The sequence below is a fragment of the Equus przewalskii genome, unplaced genomic scaffold (assembly GCF_037783145.1).
Source record: "Equus przewalskii isolate Varuska unplaced genomic scaffold, EquPr2 ChrUn-7, whole genome shotgun sequence".
Lineage (NCBI taxonomy): Eukaryota > Metazoa > Chordata > Mammalia > Perissodactyla > Equidae > Equus > Equus przewalskii.
The window spans coordinates 404,984-418,360 of NW_027228755.1; the positions used below are offsets into that span (position 1 = coordinate 404,984).

Sequence of the window (13,377 nt, forward strand, 5' to 3'; positions counted from 1 at the left end):
TGAATCAGTAATCAAGAACCTCCTAACAAAGAAAAGTCTAGGACTAGATGGTTTCACTGGTAAATTCTACCAAATTCAACATCCTTTAATGATTAAAAAAAAAATCGCTCAATAAATTAGGTATAAATGGAATGTACCTCAACATAATAAAGGCCATGTATGAGAAGCTCACAGCTAAGATCATACTTGAAGTTGAAATGCTGAAAGCATTTTCTCTATAGTCAGTAACCAAACAAAGACACACATTATTGCCTCTTCAATTCCACATTGTACAGGCAGCCCTAGCCTGAGGAATTATGCTAAATAAATAAATAAAAGGCACCTAAATTGGAAAGGAAGAGTAAGCTATATCTACTTGCAGATGACATGATATGTAGGAAACCCTAAAGACTCCACCAAATAACTGCTAGAACTAATACACAAATTCAGTAAAGTTCAAGGTACAAAATCAATATACAAAAATAAGTTACATTTCTATACACTAATAATGAACTATTGGAAAGAGAAATTAAGAAAACAATCCCATTTATAATAGCATCAAAAAGAATAAAATACTTAGGAATAAATTTAACCAGGGGGTGAAAGATCTGTACAGTGAAAACTTTAAGACATTGGTGAAAGAAATTGAGGACAAAAATAAATAGGAAGATATTCCATATTCATGGATTGATATAATTAATATTGTTAAAATGTCCATACTACCCAAAGTAATCTACATATTCTATACAATCCCTATCAAAATTCCAATGGCATTTTTCACAGAAATAGAAAAAGCAATCCTAAAGTTTGTACAAAACCACAGAAGACCTTGAATAGCCAAACCAATCTTGAGAAAGAACAAAGCTGGAGTCACCACGCTTCCTGATTTCAAACCACATTACAAAGCTGTAGAATTAGAACAGTATATTATTGACATAAAGACAGACACATAGACCAATGGAACAGAATAGAGAGCCCAGCAATAATCCCATGCATACATGGTCAATTAATTTTTGACAAAGGCACAAGGCATATATAATAAGGAAAGGATAGTATCTTCTATAAATGGTGTTGGGAAAATTGGATATCCACATGCAGAAGAATGAAACTGGACTTCTATCTCACACCATACACAAAAATAAACTTAAAATAGATGAAAGACTTGATGATGAGACCTGAAACTGTAACACTCCTAGAAGAAAGTATAAGGAGTAAGCTTCTTGACATGTATTGCTCCTTGGCAATAATTTTTTAATATGACACAAAAAGCAAAAATAAACAAATGGGACTACATCAAACTAAAAATCTGCAGCACAGTAAAGGAAACCATCAACAAAATGAAAATGCAGCCTATGGAATGAGACAAAATATTTGCAAACTGCATATCCAATAAGGGATTAATATACAAAATATACAAGGAACTCATACAATTCAGTAGCAAAAAACCAAGTGACCCAATTAAAAAATAGGCAAAGGACGTGAATAGACATTTTTCCAAAGAAGATATACAAATGCCCAAAAAGTACATTAAAAAGTGCTCAATATCGCTAATCATCAGGGAAACGCAGATCGCAATGAGATATCACCTCACACATGTTCAGGTGCCTATTATAAAAAAGACAAGAGATTATAAATGCTGGTGAAGGTGTGGAGAAAAGGAAACCCTTGAATATTGTTTGTGGGAATGTAAACTGATATAGCCACCATAGGAATACATATGGAGATTCCTAAAGAAATTAAAAATAGAACTTCCATATGATCCAGAAATCCCACTTATGGGTATATATCCAATGGAAACAAAATCATTACCTCAAAGAGATATCTGTAATCCCATGTACATTGCAGCATTATTCACAAGAGCTAAGGTATACAAACAAACTAAGTGTTTGTCAATGGATAAATGGATAAAAAAAATGTGGTATATTGTGGAGAATTTAGCTAAGCTACTCCATAGTATTGCTGCCTCAGCATCCATTTCGTTTGGCCAAGGGGCCTGCAGTGACCTTAAACTGACACTAGCCCCTCATGGGAGCTCATGCCCTAGAGAGCAGCTTGCAGAGTCACAAGTAACTGTAAGCTCCTGATATGACTTCTTCCACAGTCCTTGTGATCAACAGCCCTCCTTGCTTCTTCTCATGCACCCCTTAATAAGACCCTGGTGGGGCTTACCAAAACCCCAATATTTTGGTTTTAATTGAACAATTCAGCCTTAACCTGGGAAACGTACAGCATTCCACCCACAAACCCTACTAATGACATACACCCTATGTCTTGTCTTTCTTTCTGCACTCTGCCTTGACCTCCTGATGTGGTCCCTCTGGGCATGCCATGTTCTTCCTCCAGGACCTGTGAAGAATAAACTTCTCCATCTCAATTTCTCTTGTGGCCATTGTTATTGAACTTCAGCTTACCATCCTGCACCCTGTACTCCACTTAACAAGTATTAATTTGACAAGTTCATAACATATATACAGGCATACCTTGTTTTATTGCAGTTTTTAGATATCGCATTTTTTACAAATTGAAGGTTTGTGGAAACCTTGCATCAAGCAAGTCTATCGGCACCATTTTTCCAATAGCATTTGCTCACTTCATGTCTCTGTGTCACATTTTGGTAATTCTCATAATATTTCAAAGTTTTTCATCATTATTATATTTCTTATGGTGATCTATGATCGGTGATCTTTGATGTTACTATTGTAATTGATTTGGGGCACCACAAACCGCATCCATATAAGATGGCAAACAATTAATAAATGTTATGTGTTCTGACTGCTCCACTAACCAGCCATTCTCCCGTCTATTTCCCTCACCTCAGGCCTCCCTATTCTCTGAGACACAACAACATTAAAGTTAGGCCATTTAGAAATAATAAAGCTAAGTGAGGAAGGCATGTTGATAGCCAAGATAGGCCAAAAGCCGGGCCTCTTGTGCCAAACAATTAGCCAAATTGTGAACGCAAAGGGAGTAATTGAAGGAAATTAACAGTGCTACTTCAAGGGTGAGCCCCATGGCCTAGTGGTAAAGTTCAGCATGCGCCACTTCAGCAGCCCAGGTTTGATTTTCCGGGTGTGGACCTACACCACTCATCAGTGGCCATGCTGTGGCAGCGACCCACATACAAAATAGAGGAAGACTGGCACAGATGTTAGCTGAGGGTGAATCTTCCTCATGCAAAAAGAAGAAGATTGGCAACAGATGTTAGCTCAGGGAGAATCTTCCTCAGGGGCAAAAAAAAAGTGCTACTCCAGTCAACACACAAATAACAGGAGAAAAAGCCTTATCACTGATATGGAGAAAGTTTTAGTAGTCTGGATAGTGGAGGAAGTAACTGCAGATGTGGTAGAAATAGCAATAGAACTAGAATTAGAAGTGGAGTCTGAAGATGCAACTGATTTGCTGCAATCTCATGATAAAACTTTAACAACTGAGGAGTTGTTTCTCATGAATGAGCAAAGAAAGTGGTTTCTTGAGATAGAATCTACTCCTGGTGAAGATGCTGTGAAGAATGCTGAAATGACAACAAAGGATTTAGAATATTACATAAACTTGGTTGATAAAGCATTGGCAGCATTTCAGAGGATTGACTCCAATTTTGAAAGCAGTTCTATCATAAATGCTATCAAACAGCAGTGCACACTATAGAGAAATCATCTGTGAAAGGAAATGTCAATCGATGCAGCAAACTTCATTGTTATCCTATTTTTAAAAATTTCCACAGCCACCCCAACCTTCAGGAACCACCACCCTGATCAGTCAGCAGCCATCAACATTGAGGCAAGACCCTCCACCAGCAAAAAGATTATGACTTGCTGAAGGCTCAGATGATGGATAGCAATTTTGAGTAATAAAGTATTTTTTAATTAAGGTATGCACATTGTCTTTTTAAACAAAATGCTATTGCACACTTAATAGACTACAGTATAGTGTAAACAACTCCTCCATGCACTGGGTAACCAAATCATATGTGTGACTTGCTTTATTAAGATATTTGCTTTATTGTGGTGGTATGGAACCAAACCCACAATATCTCCAAGGTAATATCTCACCAAAAAAAAAGAAAAAGAGGTAAAAGAAGTAAATATGTTATGTGAGGTGATGCATTAGTGAACTCGATTGTGAGAATCCTTTCACAGTGTATATGTACATCAAATCATCATCACATTTTACACTTTAAATATAGTACAATGTTATTTGTCAATTATACCTCAATAAAGCTGAAAAAAATTATTCTGGCCTATATAGAATTCTACATCCAAAAATTGGGGAGTACATGTTCTTCTCAAGCATGCATGAATCACATATAAAAATGGCTACGTTCTAGGTCATAAGGAAAGTATGAACAAATTTCAAAGAACAGGTGATAAATGGACCCTATTCGCATTCTCTGGCCACAATATCGCTAGTCTAAAAGTTAACAACACAAAGATAAATTTGTAAATCTCCATACACTTGGTTTAAAAACATACTTCTAGAGAATTCATTAGTCAGAGGAGAAATTATGCTGGAAATTTAAAAGAATTTGAGACTAAATAATAAAAACATTACATATCAAAACCTGTGAGATGTACAGTTTTCGTGTCCAATTTTTGGATGCAGATTCTATATAGGTCAGCAAGATTAATATCTTTATCTTCTTGCTCAAATTTTTTATATCTATGCTGATTCTTTGGCTACTGGACTTGCTAATAATTGTGAGAACTCTATTGAAATCTCTATGAACTCCCTTCCATTTTTGCATGAAGTGGTATTTCAAGGGAAATCTACAGACTTTAAAATGCTTATATTGGGACAAAGAAACTCTGAAAATTAATGAGCTAAATGGTTTAAGATTTTACCAATTGGCCTAGGTGTGCTTTGGTGGTGGCAGTGGGGACCAGCACCAGCCTGCAGGCTTGAAGACCCAGGACAGGAGGATGAGAGGAGAGTGAAGTGAAGGAACTCAGCATGAATGACATTTCCTGAAAAAAGGGGGTGACCACTTGGAATGGCCTAGATATTTCATGGCAGTGGCCTTCTTATCAGCACAGAGACGCAAAGATTCAAATTCTCAGGTCAGAGCTTGAATTGTGAATGCAGAAAACAAGATTGTAAGGACAGGATAAAATGGAATGCCAAATGGGGGCAGTGATGACCTGTTCTCTTAGAGGAGGACAGCAGAGAGTAAGCTGGATACCAAATACCCTTATGTGCGCCATGCCAAGTTGAATGTCATCATGAACAAAATTTGGCAATTATAAAAGGCTGTACCATGTATGTTGCCTTGTTCCCATGTAATGAATGTGCTCAGCTCATCATCTAGGCAGGTATAAAGGAAGTTATTTTCATGTCTGGTAAATACCATGATAGTGATGAGACAACAGCTGCAAGGCTCATTTTTAATATGGCTGTGGTTACATTCAGGAAATTCACTAAGTTCAGCAAGATTTTCATTGACTTTGATTCAATTAGCAGCGGACCAAGTCAGAAACTTCAGTGAGTTACATCTCATTAAATCTCCAGAAGATTAGGATTATCCTCTGCTAAGAAGCTGCTAATGCCTTTCATCTTGAAGTCACAAATAACTTTTTAATAGTCAGTAGAGCAAAAGTAGACACCTGAAGAACATAAAGCCTTAAACCTTCCTGTAACTCCTGTCACATGAAATCTACATCTGTCTAAACTATTGATTTAGGGTTTAAAATAAAGGAGCCTGCAGATGGCCTGTCACATTGGGCTGGAGTGAGGGTGCCCCCTCCTTTTTTATCCTGGTTTGATGGGATGCCACGGTTGTGCAGAAGGGTATCAGCTATCTGTCATCTGCTGCATTTCAGCAGTCGCTCTTCACTGCTACAAGTGCTGGAAGGAGAAATAAATAATTGTGTCCTTAGCCGGGCTGAGCAGACACACTGATTTGAATATCTGGCCCAAATGAAGAATAACACGTAGCATCCTTGGGAAAAAAATAGGATCCAAATGACAGTAGCATTAAAGTATTTCCTTTAGAGGGTTAAAGGAAACACCCACCCACCCACTCAAAAACCTAGATAAGATGGCATATCTACCCTGACAGGTGATGAGCATAACCAAGTCAGGCATACTTCCACTGCTCCTGTTACCTGTCCTACTACACAGAGGGTAGAGGCACATTATCCCTCTGGGGGCAGGGACTCCTGTTGTTTCAGCTTATTTTTGGTTTGTTGGTCACATGGAGCTCTTACATTTAGTTTATCTGAATAATGAGCTGTTTCTGGGGGAGACAGACTGGTTCCCTTTGTTGTCCCCAAGACTACACCCTGCTATGGTAGCAGCCGAGGTTGTGTGGATGGGATGGGTGGGGCATCCACCCGCTTCTTCCTCTGTGTGGAAACATGTCACTGCTCTCCCATGTGCCAACACAGTTCACTTCCAAGGCCACTATACAACAGGGAGAGTAAATTAATTCCTCTCCTGTGAGAAATTCAGCCCACCCAAGCTGGTTTAGTCCAGAGCTATCGGCAGTGGGAGCTCATTTGTGCTCCTGGTGCCATGGCTTCACTGACACAAATCTCAATTTCTAATCACTGTGTCAGGGAATACATGGCTGTGCCCCTTGTCTCTCGTATCATTTAATATTTATTAAACATGCTCAGTACCTTTGTTGAGAAAATAGTTTCTTTATTCTAACGACTATTACCTTTTTAAAGTGCTCTTATATTTTCACACCCATAAGGGTACAAGTCTAAGGATCTTCAATGTGGGGTATCAGAGGTAACTTGAGTCCTCAGAAGGAGATAGATGCTATGTGGTGGACACACACCTTATTACACAGAAATTAGAAACAACACATTAGATGTACATTTAGCAATAGGGATAAACCTTAAAACAATTTTAGGGAGAAAAGTAAGAAAGAGTGAAATATATATATCAAGCAGCACTTATGAAAATTTACAATGCATGCACACAAAACAATTAGCAAGGACATATATGAACAAAAATTACCAATTAAACAGGTTACAATGTTGCCTATGTATGAAATTGGGAATGGAATTGGATAATGAGAATAAAGGTAATAAATGAATAAGTTAAACAAGAAAATGTCCTTTCCCAGACCAAAGATACAATGAGCTGAGGAGTATAATCAATTCAACCATCTGTAACTGAGGTCCAACAAGTACATAAATAAACCCATAATAAATTAATAGTAAGGTGTCATGGAAGCCATGAGTGAGGATTGTCATGTGTGTGAGATTTAGAACTTCTATGTCATTTGTGGAGACTATGAAATATGAAATAAAAAATACTTGGAACTATAAAGGGAAGTGTAGGCTGGGTGCGGTTTCACATTCTCATACTTAACTCCCAAGAAGTATAAATAGAGAAAGGAAATATTAAAAATAGATTTAAGGACATTCAAGTCGACTATCTTAATTAAATTGTTAAAAATATTCCTATTGTGATAACATTAGCAGTGTACTCTAAATAGATTGCTCTTATTTTTCAAATATATTCTTCTATAAAGCATGACTTATCTTTTCAATATTGTTCTAAAAAAATTCTAAATCTGCTGATTTGACTGACTTTTCTTTCCTGGCAAAATAAGACAAATATGAATTTTGATCTAATCATAAATGTAACATCAAAATACATAAGAAAGGCTCCCAAGTCCATTTGCATCCCACTTCATGATTCTACCATCAAACCACTAGAGCACAGTGTAACTGTAAATCTTGAGGAATTTCTACCAAAAACAGGTGTAATGAGGAGTGTTCTTTATTCCCTTCATATTTTGGGTCATCTATGGTCTGGAAAGCTACAACTGCCAAACAGATAGATACTTTATTCCAGGGGTCAGCTAACTACAGCCTGTGGTCTCAACCTAGCCTGCCACCTCTTTTTGAATGGCCTATAAGCTAAGAATGATTTTTATGGCACCTTGGTCAGCAGCATGTCCCAGCTACTTTTCTATTTGAGGCTCATTGGCCAGCCTGAGGTGCAGTAGGACAGCTGTGTCTAGACCCCACTGGAAGGACCACAGTTGGCCTGCAGGAGACTCAGGGCTACCTGGCCTCAGCATGCACAGGGTTTTGAGTCCACAGCCTCTTAGCCTTTCTTGATTTAAATGATGCTGCTGGGAGATAGCAGCTTGAAAAAGTTGAGGTTACTTGGCAAAATTTTACTCCACCCCTATTTTTTAAGCTTTATTACGGAGAATTTGAACATATACAAAACTAGGCAGGATAGTATGATGAACCTAATGCACCCACCACCCTCTGGCCTGAGCTTTCCCTCCACACTCGCACCCACATCCATGTTCTGAACCAAATCCCAGCCACCCTATTCTTGTATGTACAAGCATTTTGGTGTGTATCACAATACCATGATCACATCTAAAATAATAAATAATTCTATAATCCTATTAAATGTCCAGGGAGTTAAAGAAAATTATTTTTACATTTGCAGATAGTTGAAAAAAATCAAAAGAATATTCCATGACATGTGAAAATTATATGAAATTAAAATTTAAGTGTCCATAAATAATGTTTTATTGGAACACAGACACAGTCATTCCTTTATATATTGTCTATGGCTGCTTTTGTGCTACAATGGCAGAGTTGAGAAGCTGTGACAGAGCCAATACAGCCCACAAAGCCTAAAATATTTACTGCCTGGCCCTCTGCAGAAAAAACCATGTCAACTTTTGCCCTCTTCTATAATCTCAATCATCTCCAACCTTGAAAGGAACTTTGCTTATACTGCAGCCCTGCATAGAAGGGTAGGACCTCATTCAGAGTAGGAGCAGAATAACATCTATGGCCACAAATATACCACCCTCAAGATGGGAGCAGAGGGGCCCTTGCTGAGAGAGTTTGCGTTTATGGTGACGCCAGTCAAAAGACTGTACTGCCACCAGAGGGAGTGGCTGTCCCAGGGCACACTATATTTGGACTAGAAATGTTATTGATTTTTAGATTAAAATATATTTGACATATAACACTGTGTAAGTTTAAGGTGTAAAACATGTTAATCTGATATGTTTATAGATTGCAATATTATTGCCATTGTCAAGTCAGTTAACACCTCTATCACACCACATAATTATTATTTCTTTTTTTGTAGCTGGAATAATTTAGATCTAGTCTCTTAGCAAGTTTGACATTTATAATAATGTATTGTTGGCTGAAATCACTATGCTGTTCATTAGATCTCCAGGACTTATTTATCTACCAGTTGCAAGTTTGTATACTTAAACAACATCTCTCCTATTCCCCCAGCCCCTAGCCCCTGTTAAACACCATTTTACTTTGTTTTTATAAGTTTTACTTTTTTAGATCCACGTATAAGTGAGATCATACAGTATTTGTCTTTCTCAGTCTGGCATATCTCACTTGGCATAATGCCCTCAAGGTCCATCCATTTTGTTGCAAATCGCAAGATTTTCCTCTTTCTCATGGCTGAATAAATATCCTCTTTGTGTGTGTATATATACATATAGATATACATATATATATATGTATTTTTACTTCACATTCTTTATCCATTCATCCATTGATGGACACTTGTTTCCATACCTTGGTTATTGTGAATAATGCTGCAATAAAATGGGAGTGCATATTTCTCTTCAACATCCTGTTTTTATTTCCTTTGGATATATATTCAAAAGCGGAACTGGTGGATCACATGGTATTTCTATTTTTAATTTTTTGAAGAAACTCCATACTATTTTCCGTAGTGGCTGAACCAATTTACATCCCCACCAACAGTGCACATGGGTTTCCTTTTCTCCACATCCTCACCAACACTTGTTATCGCTTGTCTTCTTGATGTTAGCCATTCTAACAGGTGTGAGGTGATATCTCTGTGGTTTTATTTGCACTACCCTGATGATTAGTACCTTTTAATATACCTACTGGCTAGTTGGATGTCCTCTTTAGAAAAACATCTCTTTAGTTCTTCTGCCCATTTTTTAATGGGAGTTTTTGAGGCTTTTTGTTATTGACTTGTGTAAGTTCTTTATACATTTGGATATTAACCTTTTATCCAATATATGGTTTGCAAATATTTCCTTTAAAATGCTACTGATTTTTGACTCAAGACAGTCAAGACTCAGGTCCACCTTTCTTACATGTGTCCTGGGTTCAAAGATGGCCCAAAGCCATTTTGGCTACCAATAAAACTACAGGGTGCCTGAAGTCTGAAAACACAGGCTTTATATTGTCAAGGACCTCTTCAATCTATAAAAGAATATTACAGGGAGGAGGATCCAAGATGGCGCCGTGAGTAGTCCTCTTTGTCTCTCCCCCTTCGAGTCTACAATTATTTGGACACTCATCGCTTAACAAAGGATATCCAGACAGCATCTCAGGACGTCTGAGAGACCCACGCGACTATACATCGGAGGGCTGACGGACTTTCCTCCGGGAGGATGTGGAAATAGGTGAAAACTCTCTGACCCCAACCGAACAGCCTAGTACCTGCAAGCGGCTTTCTTCCAACGGATGCCCCCAGAAGATCAACACACATCTAGGGCAGGAGCGAGCACACAACAGAGGAGCGACAGTGGAAACAGGTGACCAGAACCCTACCTAAACCCCCCGCAATTACTCCTAAATGCAGAGGGAAACTCTAGAGTTACACACCTGAGCCCGCGGGGAGAGTCTCTCCCGGCCATTGGCAGGGAGATCCCGCCTAGTGTTCACGGCGCCCAGAGGGTCCCAGAGAGAATCACTGAGGGTACGGAGGTCCCCCGGCTGCCACTGCCTGAACGGTGGGGCTAGGGATTGCCAGAGATCTCGGAGCGGACTGGGGCTGGGTGAAGCTCCAGAGGCTGGCTCTGTGCCCCAGAGGGGAAGCTCCAGAGTTCCGCCCGGGCAGCAGACAAAACTCTCTGTTTGCCATTAGCGGAGGGACTACGCCCAGCATTCACAACTCCGGGAAAGTCCCGGAGAGAACCCCAGAGGGTGAGGTGACCCCCAGCTGCCATTGCCTGCCCCATGGGGTAAGGGATTGCCAGAGATCTCAGAGAGGACTGGGGCTAGGGTGAGCTCCAGAGGCCGGCCCTGTGGCCCAGAGGGGAAGCTCCAGAGTTCTGCCCGGGCAGCAGACAAAACGCTCTGTCTGCTATTAGCGGAGGGGCAACGCCCAGCATCCACAACACCGGGAGGGTCCCAGAGAGGAAAATATCAGGCAGGGCAGCAGCTGATCAGCTACCACTGAAATCAGGATCTCTGGCTATCCCCAAGACAGGGCAAAGGGCTCCCCGAGTTCCTGGGGAACAGGACTGGGGCTGGGTGGAGTTCCAGCGACCCAGCTCCGTAGCCTAGGGGGAAACCCTACAGGCTCACAGCAGCCTCAGGGAAAGCCTCTGCACAGCACTAGTAGAAAGCACCCATCCAGCAGCCACAAGGCTGGAAGACCCCGGGACAAAAGTAGCATAGCTAGGTGAGCTAACCACAGACTGTAGAAGATGCCAATAGCTCTGCTGCGACTCATAGTGGACAAGTGAGATTTTGTGGGTGCCGACAGTGATGGAGCGACAAATATAAGTGATCCTACCCCTGGCCGCTGGAAAAGCCCATAACACCGTTGCAGACCCCAAGGAGGGAGCACGTCTAGGTGGGCTGCAACAGTAGGCACCAGCAGCCTGAAGCCCCCCTGTGATGGCCCCCACAGCAGAGGAGGGAATCCAAAGGACCACTGTGACTACAAGGAGGGGCCCAGGCCCAGTTAGCAACTGCGGATAGGGTTCCTGGTTGGTGCAGTATAAACAGCTGCTCCCCCACCACAGCAGCAGAAACAAGTGAAAGGAGCAACTAAACTCTATCTCTATGTGGAGGCACAAATCAACAACATCAAGCAATATGAAAAAAATACATTAAATCTCCAGAGCAGAAGGAAAATAACAAATACACAGAAAACAATCCCAAAGAAAATGAGATATATAACCTAAATGATGATGACTTCAAAACAGCCATTATTAAAATACTCAATGAGTTAAGAGAGAATTCTGACTGACAACTCAACGAGTTCAGGAGCTATGTCACAAAAGAGTTTGATACGATAAAGAAGAACCAAACAGAAATATTGGAAATGAAGAACACAATAGAGGAGATTAAGAAAAATCTAGATGTACTGAACAGTAGGGCCGATAATATGGAGGAAAGAATTAGCAATTTGGAAGATGGCAATATAGAAATGCTGCAGGCAGAGGAGGAGAGAGAAGTAAGACTGAAAAGAAATGAAGACACTCTCCGAGAATTATCAGACACAATCAGGAGATGCAACGTAAGGATTATAGTTATACCAGAGGGACAAGAGAAGGAGAAAGGGGCAGAAAGCCTATTCAAAGAAATAATGGCTGAGAACTTCCCAAATCTGGTGAGAGAGATGGATCTTCAGGTGACAGAAGCCAATAGATCTCCAAACTTTATCAATGCAAGAAGACCAACCCCACGGCATATAGTAGTGAAGCTAGCAAAAGTCAACGACAAGGAGAAAATACTAAGGACAGCCAGGCAAAAGAAACTAACCTACAAAGGAACCCCCATCAGGCTATCAGCAGATTTCTCAGCAGAAACTTTACAGGCGAGAAGAGAGTGGAATGATATATTCAAAAATCTGAAGGACAAAAATCTACAGCTGAGAATTCTCTACCCAGCGAAAATATCCTTCAAATATGATGGAGAAATAAAAACTTTCCCAGATAAACAAAAATTAAGGGAGTTCATTGCCACAAAACCTCCTCTTCAGGAAATCCTCAGGAAAACCCTCATTCCTGAAAAATCCAAAAAAGGAAAGGGGCTACAAAACCAAGAGCAGAGGAGATAAGTAGAAGGACAACAACAGAGAGTAGCAGCTCTACATCAGAACAGATTAAACCATGGGACAAGAAACAAAGAAAATTGAAGAAAACTGGAAAACAAGACATAAAATGGTAGTGGTAGGTCCCCACATCTCAATAATCACTCTAAATGTAAATGGATTGAACTCCCCAATCAAAAGACACAGAGTGGCAGGATGGATCAAAGAACAAGACCCAACAATATGCTGCCTCCAGGAAACACACCTCAGCCCCAAAGACAAACACAGACTCAGAGTGAAGGGATGGAGAACAATACTCCAAGCTAATAATGAACAAAAGAAAGCAGGTGTCGCTATACTAATATCAGACAAGGTAGATTTCAAAGCAAAACAGATAAAGAAAGACAAAGAGGGACAGTATATAATGATAAAAGGGACTCTCCACCAAGAAGACTTAACACTTATAAATATATACGCACCCAACACAGGAGCACCAAAATTTGTAAAGCAACTCTTAATAGAACTAAAAGAAGACATCAACAACAATACAATAATAGTAGGGGACCTCAACACACCATTAACACCAATGGACAGAACATCCAGATAGAAAATCAACAAGGAAATAATAGAATTAAATGA

The 13,377-nt window shown here is 39.9% G+C and overlaps 1 protein-coding gene and 1 pseudogene across 1 annotated transcript in view; one reads left to right on the plus strand and one right to left on the minus strand.

The window, feature by feature from the left end:
- Nucleotides 1–13,377, minus strand: part of LOC103541334 (T-cell surface glycoprotein CD1a-like) — a 546,159-nt gene that overhangs the window by 27,609 nt on the left and 505,173 nt on the right. The window lies entirely within an intron of this gene.
- On the plus strand, nt 3,013–5,458 carry LOC103541335 (deoxycytidylate deaminase pseudogene; annotated as a pseudogene).